Raw genomic sequence first — 10,169 nt, 5'->3', positions numbered from 1 at the left:
CGAAAGAATTAAGTTAAGGCCACAACAGAAGAATACTAGTAGTTTGTATACGTTAAGTTGATGTAAAAATTATGATGTTAGAGGACTGGACTCTCCTTGCTTTTTTTTATGGTGAAAATGTTAAGAGCACGTTTGTTTTATAATTAATGTCCAAACTTATTACAAATATGAATTCATCTTTGAACAATTCTCACTGAAAGAATCATGTCTCCTCTAATTATGTATTTCTGTAGGGGGTCACAACGTACCATCTGATGTGTCCAAACTGTTAAATTTACCACTGGTGCATTCTTGATGGCTGAACCTCCTGCATAAAGACCTCGGAACGACCCTTTGTTAACAAGGCCGATGCTACTGTAAGTATATAAATTTTCTTTTGGGCAATATTTCAAATTCATTGCTTTTTTTACCAAACATTCTGAAACATCTTCATTTACGAATCGTCCATTACACATTTGAATATTGAATGTGTCAAAACTTAAACGATGTGCAAACGATATTCTTTCTTAAAAAGAATCTTACTTTATTATACCTTTTTTTTTTTCTACTTACAACCGTTTATCTTTTTGCAGCCCACACCGACCCTAATCGGAAACACACTATTTTTTAAGGATTTAGAGGTGTAGGTTATTTTTGGTCTAAAATCAAGGTTTGGGATTTTTGGAACAGTACAACTTAAAAGAGTCATACCGTCCCCATCCTAATTCACCATTTCTTATCCTTTCTATTGATGCGTGAGAACAGATAAGACAGCAAACTGGCCAAAACAGAGCCTGCCAACTCGGAAAGTATAGCGAATTGAATGAAGCCATTACAGGGGTGCCAAAGAATACATACGATCCGTACGGAATACATACGAATTTTACGGAATACATACGATCCATTACTAGAAACATACGATCCGTACGGAATACATACGATCCATTACGCAGAAACATACGATCCGTACGGAATACATACGATCCAGTACGCGGAATACATACGAACCGTACTAATTTGGAGAAATGGGTAATGGATCACGTGACATCGGCGGCAAATTCAAGATGGCGGACTCAGGAGAAGGTGCGTACATCCATTTCTTCCTACAATGTCTTTGCTCTAAAGAACTTTAAGAGCTTACTCCAGCCTGTTAAACACCAAAATCATTATCTCGAACTAATATGGGCTTCTAAGGCGACATATTACCCTGTATTTTAGACCAACTAGCCGGGCGAGACCGAGAATCGGTGGTAGCGAGATGGTGACGTAAACTTTAAACACATTTCCACACTATATGAACAACAACCACGTCCTTCATCGAATAAACTAGATTCGACGGTTGGTGGATAGCGACATAGATATAAAGAAACCAGGACGGTTCCCAGGCTAGTGCAAACTTTGTGATGAATATAGAAAGCTTCCTTTTGTTTAAAAAAAAAAGATGTGTGGGGGGGGGCAAATACTAATCTAAAATATGCACATAAAATTGATGTGGCTTTTATAAATTGACAATGTCATCCAAATATGCTGCTTCCTACTTAAAACAAAATCAGTAGATGAACAGTACATATAATAGTTATGTCGTTATCTGTTCATTTTTGTCCAACTCGATGTTAATTTCAATCTTATATATTTCCCCTCTCATGTGCAGAAGTACATCTGGATCCTGTTCCAGCACCTTGCTGAATTACATGCAGTATTTGTGAGAAGACTTTCAAGAGTAAGAAAGGACTTCGGTTACACGTGCCGGGCTATCACAACAGCGATTACGCCTTTTGCTGTGACAGTGTGATGTTTGTGGAACTGGAGTTTAAACTGTTTGTGTTGGACGTTTTCCCACAGACCTCACACATGAACTTCTGCTCTGTTGAGTGATGCACTAGATGTTGAGAAAGATAACCCTTTGTACAAACGTCCTTACTGCAAACATCACATACAAAGTCCTTGCTGGCATGCTCAGTAATAATGGTTTTCTGATGCTTAACCAAAGACTTGTTAGATTTGTATGTCTTATCACATGCAGTACACTTAAACTGTGCAGTGTGAGTCTTCAAGTGCTCCAGCAAGTTCTTTGCACATGCAAACGCATCAACGGAGTAGAAACTGCAGGCCCAGAAAAGCTGACCGCAAGGTTGAAAACAAGGAAAACACTAGTTGACTTATTGTGTAACCTTCACCTTCACCTAGTCCCATCCCCATCTCATTGCGTTACACAGATACATGATTATGTGTATGTTATATCATATATATGTTGGGAATATGGTAGATGAAATTCTGTTAAGTTCTTGTTACCAATGTAAGAGGACAGTGAAAATTGTGGAACAGTAAATCATTTATTTGCAGGAATAGTACACACCTTTGCAAATAAACACAACCATGTCTAGCTCTTTAAGTTTAAAGAAACCTGCATTTTTATATAATCTTCAAATAGGCTCTCTTTTTGCTTACTTTGATGCACAGAAAACTTGTACCTTATATCACACTTGTTCAATTCCTAACAAAAATTGGCTGCTCCATTAAGCTAAACGATTGTTCACAATACTTTTGGTGTATGACATGCTTTCCATTACAAATGTATATGCAATGAACATACAGCAACCTGTTTCATTGCACTGAGGTATCATGCCCTTGTCTCAACATCACTTAGTCATTATAACTAGAAAAGTCACATGCTGTATTGTTATATATTGTCTGTCCGTCCTTTCATGTTACATGTACTTGCAATTAGCCTACGGGCAAGAACTTGCAATAATCTTATTGATCTTATTGAAAGCAGAAATACAATGTATTTCTTGAATTCAATGTACCACAGTATATACACATTAACCACATCCTGGATAATGGTACAAGTGGAAAGAGTTTTACACTTTTTTTTCAATACCAGGAAGGACATATTATCTCTTGCTAAAACATTCTAATCAAAGGCTTACAGTGCTGTAAAACTGATCTAAAGCAGTATGTGTGTACAACTGTTAAGACTTCTGGCTAATGTCAAAGTGTTACATTATCTTTCGATAAACTTTGTTGTAGTATTCAGACTTGTTTCTTTTTTTTTCATTTAACAGTACTGGTAGCACAGTAAGATACCCTAATATATTGTTGAACAAGCACTTCCAGTTCAAGAATCATATAGCTTCATCAGATTAGACAAGTTGTTGCATTTGCTAACCACACATCAGTTATGAACAAAACAGACCTGTTTAGATCATATGCAATCTTACACATATACATGGTGTGTTCATCTATCAAGCACACATCTTAGTACATTGGCTTTCAAACTAAGTGTCTTTGACACACTGTAATGTCAGCAATAAGTAAGGCATGTCAACAGGTGCGCCTGAATGTTCAACAAGTATTCCTAACAAATTGTAGCTCAAACGCTTACTCATAAATGTTCAAGATTTTTTGTGATTAGGATAAGATTCCCATCAGCCGTGCCACACTGCTCTGCTGCAAATTAGTCTGCCCTCCAAGCAGGGACCATTAAAAGGGTTCTCGGGTTTACGAGAACATTACTGCTGTGTGAACATTACCACAGCTGGTCCTAGGTCAAATTGTCAATATACTAGTAATTCAATCTCTTAATTAGGGAAAATAATTGGTGGTATCTAAAGGAACATAACATTTTGTTTCTGAACTTGAGTGCTCCTTTAGATATATTTGAAGAACAAGTCATGCTATTCAATGGGACAGCACAAGTGAATTTATGATAAAAGTCTTACAACGAGGCAGATAGCCGCATCCTGAATAAAAGATTTAATTTGCCCTCATCGACCTTGTGGTGCTGTCGGACGGTCCCCTTGTAACTACGCCCTTGGCAGTCTGATGGAGTGCAGAAATGCCTTTGGGGACTGCCTGTTTCCTTCTTCCTCTTCTTACTGTCAAAAAGGTGGTCCTGGAAAACCAAGATATGGTAACATGATACTTATAATTTAGTTGTATTACAGGCTACGGTAATTAAAATCTAACAAAGATTCTAAGAAACTACTAGTATCCCATATAAATAAAACAGTGAAAAAGTGTGTTATTTGATTTTAAACCTCCATTCAGTATTCTGATGCAGCATGCTGGAGTGGTCTGTATACTCTGCAGCTACTACTAGTACTACCAACTTGTACTAATTAGTAACCATGGGGTTTTTATGAATTGAATCAGGTTTATGCTACAAAGTACATGTACAGTTGACATATATAGCTCCAAATGTGTCACCCTCAGGGGAGTTGTGGGCATACTAACTTGTAATCAGCCTTTATCAGATAGAAGTCAAGCAACAGAATGTGTACATTGGACTATTATACTAAATTGAGAATAAAAGAGGTAAAACGGAGCGGTCTAAACTGGATATAAAGCATCATACCTGACTGAAGACTCTACTCTACTCTACTCTACTCTACTCTACTCTACTCTACTCTACTCTACTCTACTCTACTCTACCCTACCCTACCCTACCCTACCCTACCCTACCCTAGAATTGATTCAATTACTAGTATTTATTAATGTATTAAGTGTGCACCTGTGCCCAAACTACGGTAACGGGCGGAGGCCTAAGTCCGACACATGTTCTACGTGTATGCGCATGCCTTTTGTCCTTATGTATTTCACTGTCTACCCATCAAACCTAAGCTTTGATCTCATGGCAGCCGTAAAACTGTGATTTTAGCTGCATGGACGTGGATTCTATATAATCATACCTATTCGCGCTGCAGTTTGGGAGCACACGAAAGTTACAGCACATATTTGACTCGCGTTCTGGTGGAACGTTCCAGCAGAAAAGGGTCTCCTAAGTCCGATATAAAAACCTTCAAGTCATTTCTGGATATGTAAGAGTATTTTATGCACACAAAAATAAGACAGAAAATTCACAATATTGTTTCTCTGTCGCAAACATGCCCCATTTTTTTCATGGCGCGACCTGCTTCAGCGTGGCGAGTTCAAAATCAGAAATGAACTTCAAACACATGTTCCACATCACCTGCACGGCTTATAAAACGGTCTCTTTTTCTCCATGGTTCTGCTCAACAAAACTACAGCTTCTTTTATCCTCCCTGTCAACCAGCACGCACTTACACCTTGATGTCAACACAACAACATTTCACCATGACTTCACAGTTGAAAGACCGTGAAACGTCCCGGATGACCTTTGTACCATGTGCGACACCGCATGCAAACTCCCGAAATGCGCAGTGAACGTCCTTTGTTGTTCCATTGCAAGGCCAGGCATGTGCATTTCGAGCAGATTTTAAGGAAGACGCGTCCACTGTTGGCAGAAAAACAGTCATGTTTTTTTTTCACAGTGAAATTCCCCACATCCTCAACTATCATACCATGACAATAGCGTAAGTTGCTATCTTCACGGACGCACCAACAACCGCTGCAGCCAGGGTTGTGATTTAGGGGTGACTATCATAGGCAGTGGAGATGTCTGTTGCATGAATAAAATGATAGCATATTTCTTTAGTTGAGATTGTAAAATCTCTACTTGTACATCAGTTACTATGAAACGTTATTCATTTGGTAGTATGCCTCGTTACGATCGTGCTATACCCATATCGGCACAATTGGTATCGTCTCCGAGGCTTAGACTTTTACATTTTCATAAAAGTTATTCCAGATATAGGGTAATTACTTAGTTGATATCGGTTCAAATGTATATTTCATACCGTGAATAATCATTATCATAAATAGTTGTGAAAGGATGAAAGAGAAAAATGGCAAGTAAATGAATAAATGAAGGTAAATAATAAAAACAAAATACCCAGTAATGGTATAGTCCGGCTACTTTTCCCGCCACGCTCACCTCGCAAAGATCGTGACAGAAATTTCACCTACATTGCGACACATGCACACGACGCACGACTTCTGCTATAAACAGAGCGTCTGATACGATGGTAAGTATATTTTCTGCTCACTTTAGAAAAAGATAGAAATACGAATGACCTTCTTGTGCTACTTCTAGATAAAAAAAAGTTGCCTACGTCTTTTCGACTGTGCCATCACTCTAAGAATTAGCTAACCTTTAAACGTTACATATATGTCCTAACAAGGTCATGTACTTGTTATTGTCACTCAAAAGCTATTAATTTGGTTTACAGAATCTCACGTTGGCGACGTTTCATTACACGGCCAGTGCCGCTAAGGTGATGGAATGTGAAGACCCCCCCGCAATGAAATTCAAAATGTAGCATCGTCCAGGGGCGTCCTTTGCTGGCATCATGGCGTACGCCATTATGGACGACACATGGGTCGAGGTGGGCTGGGTGCCCGAGAAGAAGAAGGAGGAGGTGTTGAAGATGTGTGGCGGGAGGCCTGAGCGGCTGATCGTGACCCTGAAGGAGGCCTACGTGAAGCGCGGCTATTCCGTCATTAAAGTAGAGGCCGTTTTGGCAGAGGACTAGTTTACTCAATTAATCGCGTTTACCTAAAATAAAAAAATTAACCAATTTTGTTATCTGACAAGTCGATTGTGGTTGTCATGTTTTTATATTGTAGCTAACATTTTGGCGTGACGATACAACAAAAAACAACCCATACATGGGCGTCAAATTAACCCATGTTAACAAAATAATAGCTATGGCTTAACAGACATTTGGAATGATCAAACGTAATTTACGGATATAATAATATAATATAATGATGGATACACTCGCCCGTCAAGAAGAGGGGGCGTTGTGGCTTTTTACGTGAAAAACTCTGTAACAGCAAAACCATTACAGGACATGATAGTTCCCGAGGAGCTAGAGTGTTTATGGGTATCCATCTGACTAATATATCAGCTAATATCAATGCTTACTTGGCAACTAGGAATGAACTTGGTTGGGAAACACTGTCAGACAGAAGACACCTTCATAGATTATGTTTGTTCTATAAAATTGTAAATGGTCAAACCCGAAACTACCTGTCTCAACTAGCACCCACACCTATCCTCTCATCATGTTCATACGAATTGCGTAATAGGATGAACTTAAAACCTCTAAATTATTCAACAAATCGTTTTGCCAGGTCCTTTGTTCCGTACTCGACGCACCACTGGAACAACCTCGATTTGTCAACTCGCTCTTTAAACTTCGAATTCTAAATTGGAGAGCTGCTTGTTTCGTATTGTTGCAGCCATGTTGGGGCACGTCGCTGTCTGGACAGTGTCTGTAAACAAATTACAAGGGATATTCAGGTTATCTGTACACTCATAGAACACAACGAACACCATAACATATGAAAAAGACGACGAAATATTCAGTTGTACACCATTTTTTTCAGTCAAAACGTCATTTCTGCTAGCATGCTCCAACTCTTAAATCAGGTTGTGTCTAAATCACGTTGCCAAAGTGACGCTACCTACCACTGTAGGACTGGATGAGGCATCGGTCGGCTGCCGCTGGTTCTCCTTATCCCCTTCTTCATCATGTCGCTTCTTCTTAGATGCCTGCAGCTTTTCCTGTCTTTTTCGCTTTCTCGCTTCCATCTCTTCCAACTTCTTCTGCGCCTCAATTTTCCTCTCTTCCTTCTTTCGACTTTTTTCCATTTCTTTTTGACGTTTTTCTTCACGCTTCTGGGTGAGCTCAGCCTTTCGCTTCTCCTTGCGTTCTTCCTTCTCCTTCTTTTCCGCTTCTTTCTTTCTAATTTCATCCATTACTTCATTGTGTGTTAGAACTCTACCAATGAGCCGTTTGCGCGTATTGCGCGTAGAGGATTTTGGTGTTGAGATGGGCAGGAGCAGGTCCTGTAATGCTGGTGGAACAATGCGTTTAATCAGAGGGCTGTGAATTGGATGGCAAATAGTGCAGGGTGCATGGCAGACCTGACAGGACGCAGTAGAGCAGGAAGGCGTCTGTAGTGACGTAGAAGGGGAAGGCGCCTGTAGTGATGTGGAAGTGGAAGGCGTCTGTAGTGATGTGGAAGTGGAAGGCGTCTGTAGTGAGTCTAGGGACGTAGCAGCGGAAGACGGCACTTGTACAATCTCTTCTCCAGATTCTTTCGTTGACATCCTTACCCAGCGATCGTCGATGGCATCATCATTCAGAGGAAAGATTCCCGTTTTCTTGAACGAATTTTTGATAAGGGATGGAGATATTGTGGTATCATATACATTACTGAAAATCTTCGCAAAGTTCCTTTTCGTCACTTGGAAATGCGGATTGGCCGCTTGCATTACCTCAAGGGTTTGGGCCCATTTCGTCTTTAATGGTGAAAAAATGGCAACATCTAGCGGCTGCAAGAAATGGGTTGTGTGGGGTGGCAACCCAAGGATAATGATGTTGTTGCTGACAGCCGCCTCCAAGACCTTGAGTGTGAAGTGGCTGTAGTGCTGGTCAACAATTAGTACGACAGGACGATCCTTGTGTGCATGGTGAACAAACGACTGAGTGAACCACTTTTCAAATAGCACGTCGTCAACAAATCCCGACTCGGAATAGGCATAGATGGCATTTACAGGTCCCCCCTCTGTGTAGGAGCCCCCGGGAAAACTCTTGTTGAATATGATCATTGGAGGGACTGTTTGACCTGCAGCGGACACACAGATGAGGGCGGACACGTGGTCCCGACTCCCTCCTCGTCGTGAAGGCGACCTTTTCGCCCCGCGTGGCACTATCACTTTCGATACTTTGGCGGATAGGTCAACCCCCGTTTCATCGGCGTTGTAAATGACATGGGGATTTCTATCTTTAGCATTTGCTTCGGTCAAGACATCCTCCAAGAGCATGAAGTAATCAATCACAACCTTCTGGGTTGCGAACATGGCCCGCTCTTTATCTAGCTGGTCGGGTGACCGTAGGCTTAGGTCAGGATGTCGACGCCTGAATCCCCGCCACCTTTTCTTTCCTGGCCCCGTCTCCTTGAACTTCGAACTTGAACCCCTTGCTTTTGCTTGTTTTATTTCGATTTGATGTGCTAACGCTTTAATCACTCTTACTGTCAGAGGGAACCCCCTGTCAGCGAAATATTTGGCGTATTCGCAAAGGGCTGTCTCTTCCTCCTCAGTAAGGACAGACGGCCTGCCCATGACTTCTCCAGAACGGCCGTTTAACCTATCGTTTAACGTCGATATTGGTATTCCATACGTCTTCGACAGTCCGTAGACAGTGACTTTATCCTGGCCAATTTTAGCGGCTGACAGGGCAGCCTCCATGTCGGTATATGAGTAACTGCGTTGTTTCTTTTTGGCCCCGGATGCCATCTAGTAACAATGAGATTAGAAATATTGATTGTAAACGACACAGCAGTGATTTATTTTTAGCCGCCCCACCCCCCCCCCCCCACACACACACACCTCAAATGTCAAACAGAGAACACTCAATTTGTTTAATATCGTGTGTAATATGCAATGAAAAACGATGTCACCAACTCCAATCATATTGTTACCTACTTATTAAACCAAATTAGCGCTTGATTGTTTTAACCTTGTGGTGTTCGAATTCAATCCAGGCATTCGATTGTATATAAATTGATGCATAGCGTGTTTTGGAATCTTCACGTTCAACAATCGTATCTTTAGTTGTCAAAGTTCAACTTATATACACTAAAACGTCAAATAGATACCCCAGTAACATTTACTTACCGCGACTTCATGCGGAAGAGCGCTAAACTGCAATCTGAAGCATGTGTGGTGAGGGAAGTGAGGGACGTGTTGGGTTGCGTTCGATGATCACATGACTTCGAATCACGTGACTGGTAAAGTGCCAGTGTACGCACGTTACGTGACATTAAGCCTAGATTATACCAAGTTCAAAGACACAGGCAGGACACAGGTGTGTTTTTTGACAAGTTTAATAAACGAGCTTCATACATGTGGTGGTATTCTTCCACATTCCGCATCTTAGACTAAATGATTTAACATTTTTGAAGGCCATGTTCTGGAGAAGTTCTCTCGTCAACCACCGAGAGTAGCGTCAAATTCATACAAATATTTCAATCGTTAGCTGTTTGAGCTATCAACCTCGACACACTTTTTGACCTTGTATTTTTTTTACACAGAGGCATAGTCCATAACTACCTATCATCATCATGTGCATGCACCCGTGCACAACATAGTAATAATAAGATTTAAAAATATATCGGACTTAGGGTACTACCGGACTTAGGCACCCGCCCGTTACCATAACTCCCAGTGAAAAACCTGCCCCTTCCATAGAGCATATCACGGTCTTTTATTAGTCTCCACCAGACTAACCGCGCCAGCTATAAGGAGAACATTT

At 40.8% G+C, this 10,169-nt stretch overlaps 1 long non-coding RNA gene across 1 annotated transcript; it reads right to left on the bottom strand.

Annotated features, from left to right (window-relative positions):
- Nucleotides 1–6,440: 6,440 nt before the first annotated feature.
- Nucleotides 6,441–7,673, bottom strand: LOC136420927 (uncharacterized). The gene is made up of 2 exons (XR_010753357.1): nt 7,316–7,673; nt 6,441–7,119 (listed from the first exon to the last, which is right to left on the bottom strand). It is a non-coding gene; the product is annotated as an uncharacterized lncRNA (long non-coding RNA).
- Between the last annotated feature and the right edge of the window lie 2,496 nt (nt 7,674–10,169).

This window comes from Branchiostoma lanceolatum, chromosome 15, assembly GCF_035083965.1.
Source record: "Branchiostoma lanceolatum isolate klBraLanc5 chromosome 15, klBraLanc5.hap2, whole genome shotgun sequence".
NCBI classification, from domain to species: domain Eukaryota; kingdom Metazoa; phylum Chordata; class Leptocardii; order Amphioxiformes; family Branchiostomatidae; genus Branchiostoma; species Branchiostoma lanceolatum.
The sequence above is the reverse complement of the archived record's forward strand: the minus strand, read 5'-3'. Positions and strand labels throughout refer to the sequence as shown.